A 17,579-nucleotide genomic window follows, 5' to 3' on the forward strand; every position below is an offset into this window, starting at 1 on the left:
TCCTTTGTTAATGCAAATCGGGGAAGTTTTGAGTTCCAGAGAAGGGAGTTCTCTGGGTACCGGAAGCTCACCTCTTTTGAGCCCCGCGGCTCCTATATTGTTGCCATAAAGGCTGGAAAGTTTTCTAAAATCATTAGTTCAGGAAACCAGATAGCCCATCTTGTTGGATTCGTGTCCTAAGTCAAAGTAAATTGGCACTAAATGACTCTCCTTTAAGAAAAGTGTATAAGCTTTGGCACATGGGCTTAACCTTTGTGCCGCCCAAATTAAAGGCAATTTTCCTTCACTTTGAGTCCTCCGCAGGCCTCACGTAACTGCAGTTGTTAGGTAGCTTCCCTGCAGACGCAGACTCACAGCTTGCTTCGCTGCTTTAACAAGGTGGATCTCTAATACCTCTTGAATTCTGGTCTACAGACCACGTGTAACAAAAATTAACATTGTTTTAAAAATGTGGATTTCTGAATTTGACCTCAGATCTCCTAATTTAGAACCTTTGGGGGTAAGGCCTGAGAATCGACTTATTTTTATGAAATAACAAGCACAGTGGAGAGGAGTCCTTTGAATAAAATGGGACTGAAAGTGCTAACTAAGCACAGCCATTAAAGTATGCAGACATTAAATAATAGCTGTTATCCTTGGCAGCTCTATTTTACGTTATGCCCTGCCTAAGTGCCTTTCTGTGGTAATTGTCATTAAGCATATCAGCTCTGTAAATGCTTAGACTCAGTTCAAGCAGCTCCATACCTGCTCAAGTGAACCCCTTCCTCCCCTTCCATATTGTGTTGTTTAGTTTGACTTGTATTTCTCAACTCCAAAAATATATATATCCCCCCCCCCCCGCCAGCCGCCAAGGGCCTTCTCTGAGCATGAATTCTACACATGTTCATTTAACCCCTTGCAAATGAGACATTATTAGTCCCATTGCACAGACATGAGAGCTGAGACGAATAGCTTGAGTCATGTGCCCAGGGTCACAGAATGGGGAGCTGGGCCTGAGGTTGGAACCCAGGTCCCCTGGGCTTCGTATTCCTGCCTTTTTCCACTCTGCTGGGTCGCTTCATCCTATTTGGCTTCTTTCCTGATGAGTGCAGATAAAGCTACGGTTTAAGCATCTTCTCCAAGACCCGAGGGTGACAGTGTTTCCCAGATTATTTCTGTGACATATACACGGGGTGGGGCAAAAGTCAGTTTACAGTTGTTCATATGGAAAAATAAGACAATGATTAACAAATAATAATACAAGCATAAACTGTGTTTCACACACTGTAAAAATACTTTTGCCCACTTCTGTATATCTACGGCACTTTTCTAATCCTCACTTACAAATTACGTCTTAAGGAAGAGCAGGTAAATGGTATCACTTAAACTTTGAGGTATAATTGAGATCTGGAATTGTTTTTAGGAGGAGATTTGTTTGTTTTTACTGATGTCACTAACCTAATTAGTAGGTGGTGTATCGAGTCAAGAGATGACCTTTCTCCCTGGCACAGCTGCTGATTCTTGAGTCAGCAATGATCAACAGGACTTTTTGCAGATAGAAATGTTCTCTATCTGCATTGTCCAATACAGTTAGCACTAGTCACGTATGGTTGGCTATTCAACCATATGGCTAGTGTGACTGAGGAACTAAATTTTTTATTTTGATTTGAATGTATGTTTAAATATAAATAGCCAGTTGTGATTAGTGGCCACCATATTAGACACCATAGACCTAGATAGGTCTATAGGGTAGGTAGAAAGTGAAGTAGAGTGGTTAGGAATTCAAATCCGGAACCAAGTTGACTATCTCACTAGCCTCTGTGGCTTTGTGCAAGTTGCTTGACATTTCTGGTGTTTTTTTGTTTGTTTGTTTTGAATGTAAAATGGCAATAATAATAGCATGGGTCTCACAGATTTGTTGTGAGAATTACCTGAGCAGTTTTAGGTAAAGATTCTTAGCATAGTGCCTAGCACACAGAAGGGTTCATCAATGTTAGCAGAGGTTACTTTAACTATTGCTGTTATTCTTAGCTCAACTTCCTAAGTACTTTGAAATGGCTTTCCTTTTGTGTGACTTGAAATCTACTTAGAACTGCTGATAACATGGCAGCTGCTTATTGAATATTTATTGAATTAAAATTTTGAAATCTCTCAGATTTAGGACTTTTGATACACGGATACATATATCCTAAACATTCCTGGAAAGAGACAGGAAATGCCTTCCTTCCTTCAGATAGGGAATAGGAAAGTGCTAGTCTGTTGGTCAAGGTAAATGAGCAGGAAAGGAAATGAGGAGGCTCCAATACTTGCAAAGAAAAAAATTCTCTCATTTCTTTAGAACCTTTGGTGGTGAGGCCTAAGGACCTGCTTATTTTTATCTCATCCCAGGCAACTAAATTATCCATGATTTTTAAAAAAACACAAAAAACTATTTCAAGTTTGAAATGTGTGAGGAAGTGATCAAGGAAGGGACATTTTAATAGGACACATGATAAGTAGTAGGAAATTGTCTTATATTAGGCACATTATAAATCAATTTTGATTATTTTTATTAGCCAATGTACTCTGTGCATCGAAATTACCACACATGCCTACAGACACTTGTACACATATAGTATGTCTGTGCTTTACATGTCTATTTGTGTATATGTGTAAATATATTAATATTGGCATTAAAATTAGATAGTAAAACCTTTTCATTTAGTGCCAACAAAGTCTAGCCACCATGAATTAAAAATTTGAACTACCTTGGCATGCCTTGGCTTTATAAGGCCTTGTACATGGCTATACAAATATTTTTCTAAATGGAAATCATATTAGACCTGAGGTTTAAAGTACTGTAGATAGGAAAGAGAGAGGTAAATAATTGCCTTTTAACTTTGTGACAATATTATAAATGCCAGACAATGGAAAAACTAGTAAAATTAAAAAGGAATTCCTAAAGTAAAACAACACACTGGCTCACAAACTGTCTTTGTTCATCGGCGTGGTGGATTAACGTTGACTACACTACCAAGGACTCAGTTGAACAGAACCACTCATGCTTAGCGTGGGCTGGGCTGCAGGTCTAGGACAGAGATGGCGTGGGCGTGGGCGTGGGCCTCAAGAGACAGCGTGCTGTCGATGAGAGCTTATGGCTGCTTGCTTGACAGCTTAAAAAGAGAGACCAACTGCACTGCTGAAGGAAATATAATATGTCCTTTTAATGAGCTGAATTTGAAGAACTTTTTCAAGAAAAGGGAACAGAGGTCCTGCTTGAAGGGCTTTGTTGATCACAGTTGCCAGCCTACACCTTTACTAGCTGGTGAAAGGTGCCAAGCACAGCTATTTGTCAGTTTACTGTGAAGTAATTCTCCCCTTTTAAAAACTTTCAGTGGCATGCTACTGAGATGGCCCTATTGTTGCAGCCTTGCTTAATTGTTGACTTTGTGTTGATTTTATTATTGGAGTAGGCCCCACCTATTGTTTCAGAGGTCAACGAGCTTTTCCATTGCATTTCATCTGAACTGTGGCCTCTGGTCAACCGCACTTGCTACTTAGGCAAACATTCTGCAGCAGCTGCATTGGAAACTATCATTCCACACATCACAGCAAATCTCAGACAAGTTGAGTTTAATTATTCCCTGTTGACTGGCTTTGCCATTACTAAAATCTCTTTTCACACACTGACATTGAGAGTAGAAGTGTAGGGTTTCTGAGCTCTCAGCACAATAGCTTTTGCATTAATATCTCGTAGTTTATTTCGTAGAGCAAAGGCCTGTTGGGATGTCTGAAATTTGTTTAAACATAAATTGCAAAGACACAATATATACAGTGAAAAGAAAGCCTGTGAATAGGCTTAGATATTTTTTAAAAAGTGCATTCCTCTTATAAAAGGTGTATTTGGCCTTTCAAGTGCACGTCAAAGCAATTTTTATCACCCCTTTGTTTTTATTAATTTTTTAGAAAACATTTATGTTTTATTTCTCTGCTAAATACATAATGCGGGTATAGTGTATCCCAAACTGAACTTTTCATAATGTTTAACAAACCATAATTTCATGATTAATATTACTCTGAATGTCCATGAATGTTCTGTGCAGGGAGAGGTGTTCAGTATTACTAAAGGTTAGTAACCTCACAATATGGACAGTTTAGTGATTATTTCCAAGGAGCTTTATAGTCTGACTAGTTGGGGCGGGCGGGGGGGGGTCTTTGTCATTGGATAACAAGCATAATATATCCTAGGATTTGTCAATACCTAGAAATTAAGGAATAAAGAATGAAAGAACTGAGCACTTTATGTTTTACAAATTTACTTTGAAATATCAAACATGAGAGAACCTAGCATGTGGGCGCTATTGCTTTAAAGTTTTATGTGTGTTTAGTGAATTTTATGTTAGCTGGCAAACACCCCTAAATACATGGCCAAAATCCCCTGCTTACTTGCTGGCCATACATTGTGATCCCCTCTCAAGATTTATGCTCTGGCTTATGTTTGTAGAACCCACTGAAAAGTGGTAGGATTGATTCTGAGGGACTTTTTGATGGTGATAACTTGACTCTGTTCTATTTGAGGGTTAAGGTACATCACCAGTTTCACACATAATATTTTAAAAGCCCAAATCTAATAACGTCTCTCCTCTGCTGAAACCTTCCAATGGTTTCCCACTGCATTCATGATAAAGTTTAAAATCCATATAATCACTTTTGAGGTCCTCCATATCTGGCTCCTGCCTACCACCTCTCTCCATTCTTCAGCCATATAGGTCCTCTCCCAGTTCCTTAAACTTGCCCCAGGCTCTCACACATTCATCCATTCATTCATGTATTCATGCATTTATTCATTTATCCTTTCAATAGTTATTGAACACTGAATGTGCCAGGCACCATGCTGATTGCTAAGGGCTATGTCAGAAGGTAAAGTAGACATGGTCTGTACCCTCCTAAAGTTTATAAACTGACCAGGAAGCCAGATTTGGAACAAATAACTACAAGGCTCTTCTATCAGACTGTTTTTCTCTTGCACGTGGCTACCTTATTCTTATATTTCATGTCTCATATTAAAGATCTTTTCCTTAGGAGACTTCCCTGATCCTTCCTCCAGGTTAGAGCTTCTTAATATATGTTAAAGAAATAAAACAGAACCAACATTTAAAAATTAGCCTTGAAGACTTTATAAAAGCCCAACTTGATTCTGTGGTTTCTGGGTTCTAATTGAGTCTTTGTCAGTCATCTTTCTTGGTGGTGTTTAGCTCCTGTGGTTCAAGGCCATTTTTTGATGTTTAAGTGAGGGGCTGGCATACAAGATAGAGAAGAATCTCCAGAGGAATTAGTGGGAATCATCTGTTGAGTACCTATCTGTCAGAGATATTTTATTTCTATTAAAATGTGATCTTTATACAAACATTGTAAAATGAATATAGGGAAACAGGAAAACATAGAACTACAGCTCAGAACTCTAGAGACAGACTACTCAAATCTACCACTGGGATCCCCCTGTTTCCTTAAATGTAATCTGGAAATAATACTATCTATTTCTTCAGATCCTTGGGAGAATTATATGAGATAATGTACATAAAACCACCCAAATATGTCTGATTCATTGTAAGTGCCTGCTCTTATTGTTATTCTCATATTATAGGTGAAGAAAAAGGCTTGGAAGGGTCAGGTAACTTTTGAAGGTCATGGAGCTAGAAATAGAAAACAAGAGACAGTACTGAGATACAGGTCTATCCAATTTTAGACACTACTATCGGTTCTCTACACCAGAGCAGGTAAATAGCTAATGAGTGCAGGTGACAGAAAAGGCAATTAATAGTTACCAGAAGAGAAAGAGTCTGCTTTGGAAAGCCTGAGTTTTGTTTTAAGAAATTGTCTTTCATGCCTGGTTTCTATGAATAAAGTTGTGCTTGATTTTTTAAGTAATGAGCAGCAGTGGTCATGTGAGTAATGTGCCAGATGATTGCATAAGTCCCTGGGAAGCAGCATATTCTTCTGTTAGGCTGAGAAGGGAAGATAAGGAAGGTATGACTTTGTCTTGCACTGATTAATTGCTTTCTCCAACTATATCTTCAGTTGATACAATTCTAGAGAACCTTAGATCTAGTATCTTTCCTGAGAAGGTACAGTGAGTCACATTTCAGTAAAAAGGTCCTTGCATTAGCCTGATATTGATAGAATGTCTTAAAAATAGTCCATACTTGAAACATTGTTGATGTAACTGATAATCTAGGTATAAAATTGTTAGAGTCCAGATTTTTCTTTAAGTACCGATGTTTTTACTCAAGGTTTTTTCTTGCAATGCCAGTATGTCCTTTGAAATTCTTATTTTTCTACCTATCCTTTGCAGTAATCCAGAACATAAGAAAGGAAACTTCAATAATTTTTATACCAGGCATCCATTTCTATTCCTTATACTAGTAATGTGTAACAGTGTTAGAAGGAAATGCTTACTGCTAGAACCATTACCAATTTGTTAAAAATTTAGTTCCACTTTAATGAACATCTGAACCAGGGACAGAGGTACATAAGACATTTTTTTCTGATCTTGAAAACCTTCGAGTTTGTGGTAAATATATATAAACTAGAGTCCGGGTGCACAAAAATTCATGCACTGGAGGGGGCGTCCTTCAGCCCGGCCTGTGCCCTCTTGCAGTCTGGGAGCTCTCAGGGGATGTCTGACTGATGGCTTAAGACACAGTCTGGCCTCCCTCTGCAGGAGATGACCGGGTGGGCTGATGGAGGGCTGGTGCCAGCAGGCGAGTGGCCGGCCCCACCCCCTATCACTCCACTGCCTCCTTCTGCCTGTTGGCATGCACCTTGGCTAGCCTGGTACCACCTGCTCTCTGGCCCCATCCCCCACCAACCAGTTGTTCTGCTGTTCAGTCAATTTGCATATTACCCTTTTATTATATAGGATAAATGTTTTTAAGAAAACATAGACAGATTTAGGACTGTTATGCTGTGGAAGCACAGCAAAATGCCCACCACAGGAAGTGTGTGAATTTGTTGCCCATTCTAGAGATGAAGTCTTCAAAATGGTGAATATGGAGGGTAGAAAGGGTAAGTGGAAGGTAGAAAGGGTGTTGAGAAGGAGGGTCTTGTCACACCAAAGGCTCAGAACCTGAGCCACAAGGGTAAATGTGAAGACTTAAAATATGGTCTATTTGTATAGACTGCAAAGCATAAAGTAAGGAGAAGAGGGCATGAGTTTGACATGGTTGATGGATGCCACATGGAGTGTTTTGTGTGTCATGTTAAGTTCCTTGGCCTTCATGTGTCTGTAATGGGCAGTCATTGAGGGACTTTAAGCAGTGGATTAGCATAGATTTGTACACAAGGTAATACACTAGTTGCATTTGGCAGAATGGGTCTAATGTGAGCAAGCTTGGATGCAAGGAGGTGAGTGTAATAATTAAAGAGGAAGAAGACAAGATATGATGAGTATTAGAGTTGGCTGTATTTGGGATGTGAGAGAGGTATAGAGTCTAAGATTTTGAGAAAAAGTGAACATGAAATATTTCCAGAATTGTCTACACTACATTACTAGTAAGATGCCTCAGGGCCAACTGGATATACAGTCTGGAGTTAAGAGGGGAATTTGTGGTTAGAGATATTGTCAGGGAGTTGCCAGCATAAGGAGAGAGGGAGGAGTAAAGCTTTGAGGATGATTGGAAGAAAAGCTAGAGGAATGTTAAAGGGGGAATGGGCTGAATATAAAGCTCTCAGAGAAACCCAGCCTTGACTCAGCAAGGGGAGAAAATGACCCCTGTAGAGTATCCTGAAAATGGATGCAGAGGAGTGGAAGTTGATCCAGAAGAGAATGAGTCATGAATGCCATGGATATAGACAATTTCAAGGAGGAAATTGTTATTAGTGTCAAATGCTATAATTTTCACCTATGTTTATTCCTGTGCTAATTTTTAACTGAATTTGCTAATGATAGAAATAGGTATGGTATGAACAGGAGAATACATATATATATATATATATATATATATATATATATATATATATATATATATATTCATTCCAGTTCTTAAACATGAATAGCATTTCTGTGTCAGATCAAACCATGTAGAAATTTATAGCATCCAAGAACAAAAGGAGTTCCTAGTTCCTCTTATTTCTCATTCCTCAACTCTTTCTTTGTCAGTATTACCTGTTAGATTTCATCTAGATTTCACTTGAGTTTCCTCTATTTTATACTACACTTTAGATGGAGCCCACTGAATGTTGGTTTAATTTCCTGTTGCTCATTATGAAGTGACCTGGTGATCCTTTACTATCAATGTTTTATCTTTTGGTAACTTTCTATTTTGCTGGAATCAGTGCTCTGACTTCCCTTGAAAAACCCAAGAGCAATAGTTCTTCCCTACTCTACCCCTTCATCAATGTCTTAATAGTTATCTGTTATATTTCTTCCAAGGGAGCTTTTATGTTTCTCTTAATGGATTTTTCTATTTCATAATAGTTGGTAAATAACTTCCATTCCATGCTATTGTGTATTTCCATCATTTCCTTTCTCTGTCTCAGAGTAATATGGAGTAAGTGCTTGACAAATGACTATCAAATTATTTATTCTAATAATCATTTATTTTATTTATAATTATTTCATTTTATTTTAGGTCAATTTCCAGATCAATTTAAAATATTATTTTTATACTTCTCTTTTAAAGGATTATAATGGCCATGATATAAAATGTTAAAGATCTTAACTGTGTTATAAAATAATATTTCAAACTTATATTTCATCAAACATGTATTGGGTATCTACTATGTACAAATTACTGGACTGCACACTAAAAGAGAAAAAAATTACAAGGGCTTTGGTCTTCAAGAAGAATAAAGTCTAATAGGAAATTCAGAATGAATGAAAATCTAATAATCTACCATTAATTATTATTGGTTATTATAGATTTCTTCATGAGAACCAAATCCATTTAATTCTTTCATAAAGATCTCATCAAATATTTCTAATAGAAAAATACAGTGACATTTTACTTGCAACATCTTCCTTCAAATCTTTATTATTGCTTCTTCTTTGCTAAAAAATGTATCTTATTTTTTCTAGTATGTTTAAAATTAAATTGTGTATGGGTATAGTCTGAGAAGAGAAACATTCTTTAAATAATGCAAAGAATTTTAAGCATACAGTAATATAAAGACAAAAAGAAATCTGAGGAATACAATACTGAAAGCAGAATATCCATTTGGGGTTTGGTCATATGTGTATGGAAGACGGTTCTGTAACTTACAAATGAAACACTGACCATTAGAATGTGTAGTCTCAGAAGAATGGAAAGTCTATAGTGCTACCCATTCTTTCCTTGGTGGAAAGGGACATTATCGGTCCACTCTCAAAAGCACCAGTAAGTTTATTAAAAATGGCTTCCTATCGTAAGTTTGAGTTTCCTTAAGCTGCTGAATAGAACATTGTACCCTTATTCCATAATATGAAGGGGGAAAATATCCAGCTGCTACTTTTATTTGAGGAAACATTGAGTTCTCCCCATCCTATGCAAATGACCGAGGGGATTCCCTGTGAAGCTCCGTGGAATGTTTCCAGAATTAGACAAGCTGGCTCATGATGCAGAGTAGAGGAATCATCATAGCTTTAACTACTCTGTGCTGAATGGGGAAAAAATTGGCCAAGTTCACATTTTTGGCACCCACAAAAGTGAGTATTCCTTTGAATTGTGCTTTCATTTGACTTGGTGTAATTAAGTACCATGGGAAACAATATGATTTAAGGCTTACTTCTAAGAGAACGGAGAGGCTTGGTGTTGACATTTAAGGTCTGAGTTGGAACAGACAATTTTAATGAGTAAAACAAATACGTAAATCAACAGAAGTAAAAATAGAATAATTCGATCAGAAGAGGGTTTGTAACATTAGGCATGTATATGAAATAGCTTTTGTGATAGTCTGGGGATTTCATTTCCAGTATGAACGACATAAGGGGCTAAATATAATTTTCCTAAAATATTACTCATTGAGCTAGTGGTAAGATATCATCTTGGCCTTTGTATTTTGGCTGGCTGACATTTTCTTCTTTCCCATGAAAAAGAAAAGTAGAACTTCCCTCCTATAGAATTGAACAGAACAGAGTATCGTCTGCCCCTCTCTGTTTACTAAGATACACCTCTGATAAGATGGTGAAGCAGGAAGTTAGACTAGTTCAGGGGAACTAAAGGTTTCTTCTTGCTCTCACTCTCTGAGACATATTGTTTTCACATTGTGGAATTCTATTTTGAAGCTTTCTTTTTGTAAAAGTACAAGATGTGCTAAGTTTTGAATGATACTTTAGGTTTCTTTTCAATGGGTATTGAATAAGTGTGAAAAAATGTCAATATTTTTATTTGTATTAACACTCTGAGGTCAGAGCAAACATTCAGTAATATGAGAGAAAGTATGCCACTTGGGCTCTGGAATGTTTGCAAAGAACATAGCAGAACACACTTGGAAGTAAAATGACCATAGTATCCATTTATAAATAATTTTATAGCTTATTAATTATTTCAGCCCAAATTAATTAGATTAATTTAACTTATTTTTGATAAATCTAGATGTTAATTTAAAAATAAATGTTGTTTCAAGTGCTGAAACATGTCCACTTTACATGTCTTAATCAGGGAAAGATTTCAACTGTGACCCAGGATAAGATATTAAATATTATATTTGTGCTGAAGATCATGTGTAAGGTTGTTCCCACATCAAATCATAAAACAGAAAACAGTTCTTCTTAACAGCTATTTTCCTCAGCTAAAGTACATTGTTAACTTTAATTTAGTCTATGCTTCTGGGGTGAACTTATGCTAGATAAAGGAGAAATATTACCTATAACTTTTTAAAGTGTAAAATACAAAATCTAAGCAAATCGAATTTTCTTTATTCTTCCCCTCATGGCAATTTTTCTATTAATGATATGTCTAAATTTAATGCAAATAAATTTTACCTACAATCCATCCTGAATCATACATTTTGCTTTTACTATAGGCATTGAATTTTTATTTGTGTTAAAGTAATTACCTCTTTGTATGGAAATTTGAACTTTTTTCTAGTATTGCAACTTTTCTGTGTGACCTGCCAATTGCCTGGCTTTAGTCAGCAGAGCTCCCTCAATGAAAACCAATGTGCTACTTGGTTATTTTTAGCCCAGTCTGATTATAAGGTTTAAACACCAAGAATCTTACAAAATGGGCTAGTAAAGTCTTTGAGACAGTTTTGATATAGAAGAAAGACAAAACAAAACAAAACAGGATTAGATGTAAGGTCAGCATAGAACCTTTAAGTCAATATAGGAAATAAATTAAGAAACTTTTTGATTTGTCCATAACCAACTACAATGCAATTGATGTCAACCAATCTGACCTAGCAGTGTGTTAATCTAGAAACTAGCAATTCACCAATTTCATGGCTACAATTATTTAACCTAATATCTCTCAGTCAAACCAAAATAAAACAATACTATAATTTAATAAAAAAGCAAGTAGCTTAATTTGAAGCAGCATGAACAACAACAAAAAAACCCAGGTAACACTGTAAAGTGGAAAATTTTCAGCATTAGCTCTGGAATCTAAGGCATTTACAACAAAAACTCATTATGAAAACTCTAAAACTTGTTCAGAACATTCTTCAAAAAGTGATCAACTTATTTAACAATAGAATTGCAGTTGTTTTAAAATATCTTTTTTCCCTACCCATGTATTAATATAACAAGCTACTATTCTCTTTCATTTCTCAGGGATTTTATTTACTTCATTTATATAACTTATTTATTTTTCAGAGACTTTTTTAAAGACATATTCTTTTAGAGAATCATAATCAGCAGCTGGGTAGATAATGTTACTTGAGCAAAGTCCATGTGCTTGATGCATCAAAAGGCCAAAACTCTAAATATCACAGTTTGGAGTCAGAAAAGGTTTATTGATCAAGAAGACACCAACTGAGAAGAGGGCAAACTTAGTGGTGCCTCACATACATCTCAAGAAAGGACAGAGTTCAGGCTTCTTTTATGTCAAGTAAAGGGGAAATGGGAGGGGTAAGAGGTGATTGACAAGGCAGGTATCTGGGTGCCAGCAGGGGTCTGAGGAAGATTGTGGAACTTCTCTGTTCTTAGTCTGTTGATTCTAGTTGATGTGAGTCTGGTCATGAAGTTGCTGCAAATCTTTAATAAATAATCATTATTTTTGTACATACTTCCCTTAGATCCTTAGGAGAAGCACCTTCTGATGAGGGGTTGCTTTTGTAAAACTCAGCATGTCTATATGCAAGACTAAGTGGAATCTATTCGCTTGAGGCTCTGGGAACAATGCAGGCTTGAACAAGATGGAGCCAGAGAGACGGAGCATTTCACTTCGTTACAATAATAACACTGTTAATTTAAATATGGGAACTGGGAGGACAAATACTCAAAAGTCATTTACATGTATCCATTCTGATATATTTTATTGAAAACAATTTTGAAGGTGTGTGTGTGTGTGTGTGTGTGTGTGTGTGATGCGTACAGGATACATTTTCCCACATTGGGGATGCATGTCTATTCTTAGAAGTATAGGTCATCTACGTATAAAGTACATTTTCAATTATTCAAGAACAAGTTGACTTTTTTGAAGGAGGATTTGGAAGGTAGAGATTAACCATGGTGAAAAGCCATCATAGATGATTCGTAGAAGCAATGCTAATGACTATTTATCATCTGCATATGGGGAATTCCTTATTGTTTAGAACTTCACAGTTGATAATAAATAGTACAGCATCATTTGTTTTACCGTGTAGGACCTTGAGTTCCTTGGGCCAATCAAATGTGCTGTATAATGGAGTAATGCGCTCTTCCACCCCCTGCCCATCCTTAGCACGTAGCAATGACTCCTAGAGAAGGCTAGAAGGTCCCAAGGTTTGCTGTAGGACTGGAAGGTGAGGAGAAGGCAGAGGGACTGAATATTCAGCTGGGGATATATTTCCATTGATTCATTCCCTAAATTTGAGACAGATAAACAAGTGAATTGGCTAGAAAACAATAAATAACTGATTATAAAAATAGACAATGAGATTTTTGTTATTTCTTGCCAATTTACATAATTTATGTATATTTATGAACACAGTTTATTTACATGGCTTGTGTATTTAATGTATGTGATTTTCTAAACTATTGTTTTTACTCATTTAGCTGTAAAACTGTAAACCTATAGTTAGCATAAGATGTACTTTAATTGAGTACATTTGCAGTAAATAACAATTCTACAATATTTTGGCATTTTTTATATTGATTACTTTTTTCACATTGAATTGACATTATGTATGATTACCACCCATACCCTCTCATTACCTTACTTATTATAGTCACATAAATAAATAGATGCATATATGTACAACCTTTTCCTAGGAAAGGGTTTGAAAATAATTGTGAAGTATTTAGTTGTTCTGAAAAAAAAACTCCTTTTGAGCATATGTTAGGATGGATATTGAGAGAGTGATAAAAATTTAGGTACTTTATTTATTTTATTTTAGATTTATCTTTATAGTTAAAAGTGTTACAGATGTCCCCCTTTCCTCCCCCCATTGACCCCTTCTAGCCCACCCCCTTCCCCCCACCCCAGGCCTTCACCACACTATTATCTGTGTCCATGGGTTATGCATATATGCATGTACATTCTTTGGTTAATCTCTCCTCACCCACCCACCCACCTTTAGATAAAGTGTACTTGAATGTTCAGAAGCATCTTTGAGAAAGCTATGCAAGATCTTGAAAACAGGAATGCAAGTCCTTCCCTGTCATGCCATTATTATTATTATTCCAATGTACATTGACCTGTTGTTTTCAACAGTTGCCACACACAAAAAATAGAAAACCATCTGCATTTTTTAAGAAAAAAATTGTGTTTCGTCCAAGGATAAGTCCTTTTAGGAATCACTGCTCTAAGCGTTACCCATGAGAAAGCTGTGATAATAATGGAAAGCTATTAAGATGAACACGTGGCAAGAACAGGGAGGAAAAAAGGAACCTCTCTGTGCAGTGAGGGAGATGGGACCCTTCAATGAGAGTGGAATTCATGATGCACAGAGTATGGCCCAGCTGTTTGGGAACATTAAAAATCCCTTCACTTAAGCTGTTGAAAGCTAGAAAAAAGACCAAATGTTTTCCATCTCAAAACACATTTTACTTAGCTGTGTTTTGAAAGCTGTTATCTAAACATTAAAATAAAAAAAGAAACCAGTATATTTTAACATGATTTCTTCCTTGGGTGCAAATCAGCAGTAATAATTTAATTTAGGAAAGAGAGAGTGAAAAAGGTAGAAGGAAAAGGCACATTTTATTCTCCTACCTTCTTGTTTATCTTTCCTTAAAGTACTTGAAGGACATAAAACAGGGAAATAAAAAAGTCACCAGCATACAGTTTTGTTAACTTATCTTGTGAACATTAAACATTATGCCTCAAATTTCGTATGGTACATAAAGTGTTTCGCCTTATAAGATCGTGTATACCGCACTTCAAAAAAGCCAGTAGGACAGCTCACTAAATGTAATGGATGTGTAACAGCAGATCTTTAGATCTCTTGTATTTAGCATGACAACTTTGGGGTTTTTAGGTGCTTTAAACATGATATCTAAAACCGCATATTTTTTTCTTAGTGATGAAAAACATAGACTAATTACAAACTTCTCAGATGCTGTAGATGGCTTGACCATCCGGTACAAATGCAACATTTCGATTATACTAGATCTCCTTTTGTGACGGAAATTCATCAGTTTTACAACTTCACTTTATTTTCTTAATGCATTTTCATATGAGTCCTCTCTAGAATGAACAATCACTGACATAGTCACAGTTGGGAAACGCGTTGTCTAATGGTGCAATAAACACTTTATGTCTATTAACGAACAGTTTTAAGAGGTGAAATCTTAGATGCTTTTCGATTACATGCATCTGTGTGTCTTCACTGAAATCTTGGAGAACACTCATTAACCAGTTTCAAAAGATATCTTGAAAGAGAGGAACCGATTCCCACTTTAAGAGTTACTTTCATAAACCAATTTATTTCCTGTCAAAATTTATGTTGGCTATTATGTAGACAAAACTTTTGTCAGGAAACTTTAACAGGAACGTGGCTTAGACAAGGAATCCGACATGGGGCCAACGCCTTGCACCCAGGATACGGACCACAAGTGGTTTTTGATGATAAAAGCACAAGGAAGTTCCAAACAGTGTAAATAATCAGATAAGGAAGCAGATAGTAAGGGCAGACATGCTAAATTTAGGAGGAACCCACTACTAATAACCCCAAACGACCTTCCTTGGGCTATGAGACATAATTATGGTTTAATGACATAATGTTAAAAACCAGATTTCATTGTTTTTATTAGCAACCCTATTATGAGAGATTCTAGTTGTGGACAGAAAAATCACAAATCATCCTGTCTTTTGTTTTTACCTTTATGTTTTTGTACAAATCGAAGTGGAGAATGTAAGATGAGGATAGGTGAAGCATTTTCCAGAATCACTTTTGAGAACCTCAGTAGGTTAGACTTTTACGCCTAAGACGCGCCTCCCTTCTCTATCTGTTGAGTAGTGGATTTCTTTTCCCTGAGGTTTTTTTCTTTTTTCTTTCTGACACACTGTAATTAAAACACATTAATCAATGAGGAAGTAATTGAAAAAATGGTATGATGCCACAAACCAAGCAATGGTGCAAATTTGTTCTCACTCTGATTATGATTGAGCTTTGGGAATATCATGTTGCTCCTCTGGCCTCTGTTTTCATATGCTCAGAATGACTGTATTAATTACTAATACGCATTATTGATTCACTGATGTCTCAGGAGTCTAGATCGGTACCTCCTTTACTTATCTAATATTTATTGTTAAACTGAGGTTAACACTCCTTAGGGTCCCTGTCAATCATGGGTCAGCTCACAGTCATCCTGAATACCAACTGTTAGTGAGTTAATAAATGAAATGATGCATAATCACTTGACATACAGTAGGCACTTAATGAATGATTGTTTTATAATCATTTTATTTTATCATCTTACCATTATCTCTTGATTCTGTCACTTAAATAGCTTGCTAAGGCCAGTCAGGTGTGTCGTATAATAGAGTAATGCTCTCTTCCTCCACTCACTGAACATCCTTAGCACTTAGCAGTGGGCTGGGTCTGATTTCTTTTAAGAATAAATGAGTAAATGAGTGAAATTAACAAAACTGACTAATATTAGAAGTAAAATATTTATAAACTTGCTTTGAAAAAAAGCCAGTGGATACCTTTATCTCCATGTCTAATTTAAACCAAATAATTTAAAAAACATTAAATCCATGGATCCATTTTCAAGAGATTATAACACAGAAAACAGCAATGGGGTGTATGTACTCATGCATTATGCTTAGAATTTAAAAGTGCTTTTTGTTATGGTTATTATTATTGCAAATGAGTTGATTATAACTTAGACTGTGTCTTTGGTTTTTAAACAAAATAAGAAGACCCATTCTCTTAAATAAAATGTTTCTAGTTTGCTTATAAAGCATTATGCCTGGATATGTACCTTTAGTAGGTTATTAGTTATTCACGGATTTAAAAAAAGGATTACTCCAGAAGTTTCAGGAGCTTACTGACTGCTTTTCAGTTTTACCAGAACAATTATTTTTTCCACGTTCCTTTGATTTATGCTGGCAGATTCTCCCGGCATAGACTATATATCCATCTGTTACATTAGAATCCATGAGGGAAATTAATCCTTTTGTTTAAGAACACACACACATGAATATACACATACCGAAATCTACATTTTAAAACATGTGGCGATGACTTTATGCACCTAAGGAACCACAGGGTGCTGAGTTTTATCAGAGTAATTAAACAAACATTGAAAATACATTTAGCCTGACTCTAGCACATGGTAAGCTCCCCAGGAATATTCTTTTCCACTTTGCCCTAGCCTTTGAATGAGCGCAAGTCTCCCCTCTCCCATAAAGCTTCTCCTACCGTGCCGGCCTTTACGCATCTCTCTCCTGCCTCAATCTCTGCAGCACTTATCACTCGAGCCACATAATTTAGTACTTAATGACTTAACCGTCTTGTACTCTTTGCTATTCTTTCAAGTAGCTTAGTCTTGTCTCTCTAAATAGATTGCATGGGCCTTAACAGCAGGAACAATGGTTTACATTAATTTTTTATTCCTTCTGGCTTCTAAACCTTATCTTGTAGCATATTTAGTTTGGTCATTTTCAACCTGTGAGTCAAGAACCAAGGAATTAGAGAGAGTGGGGTGGGGTTGGGGAGAGAGCCAGGGTTATTTTGACACCAGAGAGGTCGTGTAAAATTATGTATATGTACATATATGTACATGGGGCTGTATGTATGCATAAAGAAATTAGAAAAAGAACTTCAAATTAGACATGTCTAACTTGTAGCATGTCTATGATATAGTGTCACATTAAAAATAACTTATAGAAAAAATGTGTATAGTATAGCACTCTATTTTGGTAAAAAACAAAGCATATATATTTACATATAATATATATTTAATATATAGTTATGTGTTTATATAAGTATATATAATATATTACATATATATGTTTTTATTTTGCATGAGCAAAAAATACTACCAGGTAAAAACC

At 36.1% G+C, this 17,579-nt stretch overlaps 1 protein-coding gene across 1 annotated transcript in view; it reads left to right on the forward strand.

The window, feature by feature from the left end:
• Window positions 1–9,622: 9,622 nt before the first annotated feature.
• MECOM (MDS1 and EVI1 complex locus) overlaps window positions 9,623–17,579 on the forward strand; it is a 90,135-nt gene continuing 82,178 nt past the window's right edge. The window contains exon 1 of the mRNA XM_023753907.1: window positions 9,623–9,640. The gene's annotated coding sequence lies outside the window, so the exon portion shown is untranslated. The remainder of the gene's footprint in view (window positions 9,641–17,579) is intronic.

Source organism: Myotis lucifugus, unplaced genomic scaffold (assembly GCF_000147115.1).
Source record: "Myotis lucifugus unplaced genomic scaffold, Myoluc2.0 scaffold_53, whole genome shotgun sequence".
Taxonomy (NCBI): domain Eukaryota; kingdom Metazoa; phylum Chordata; class Mammalia; order Chiroptera; family Vespertilionidae; genus Myotis; species Myotis lucifugus.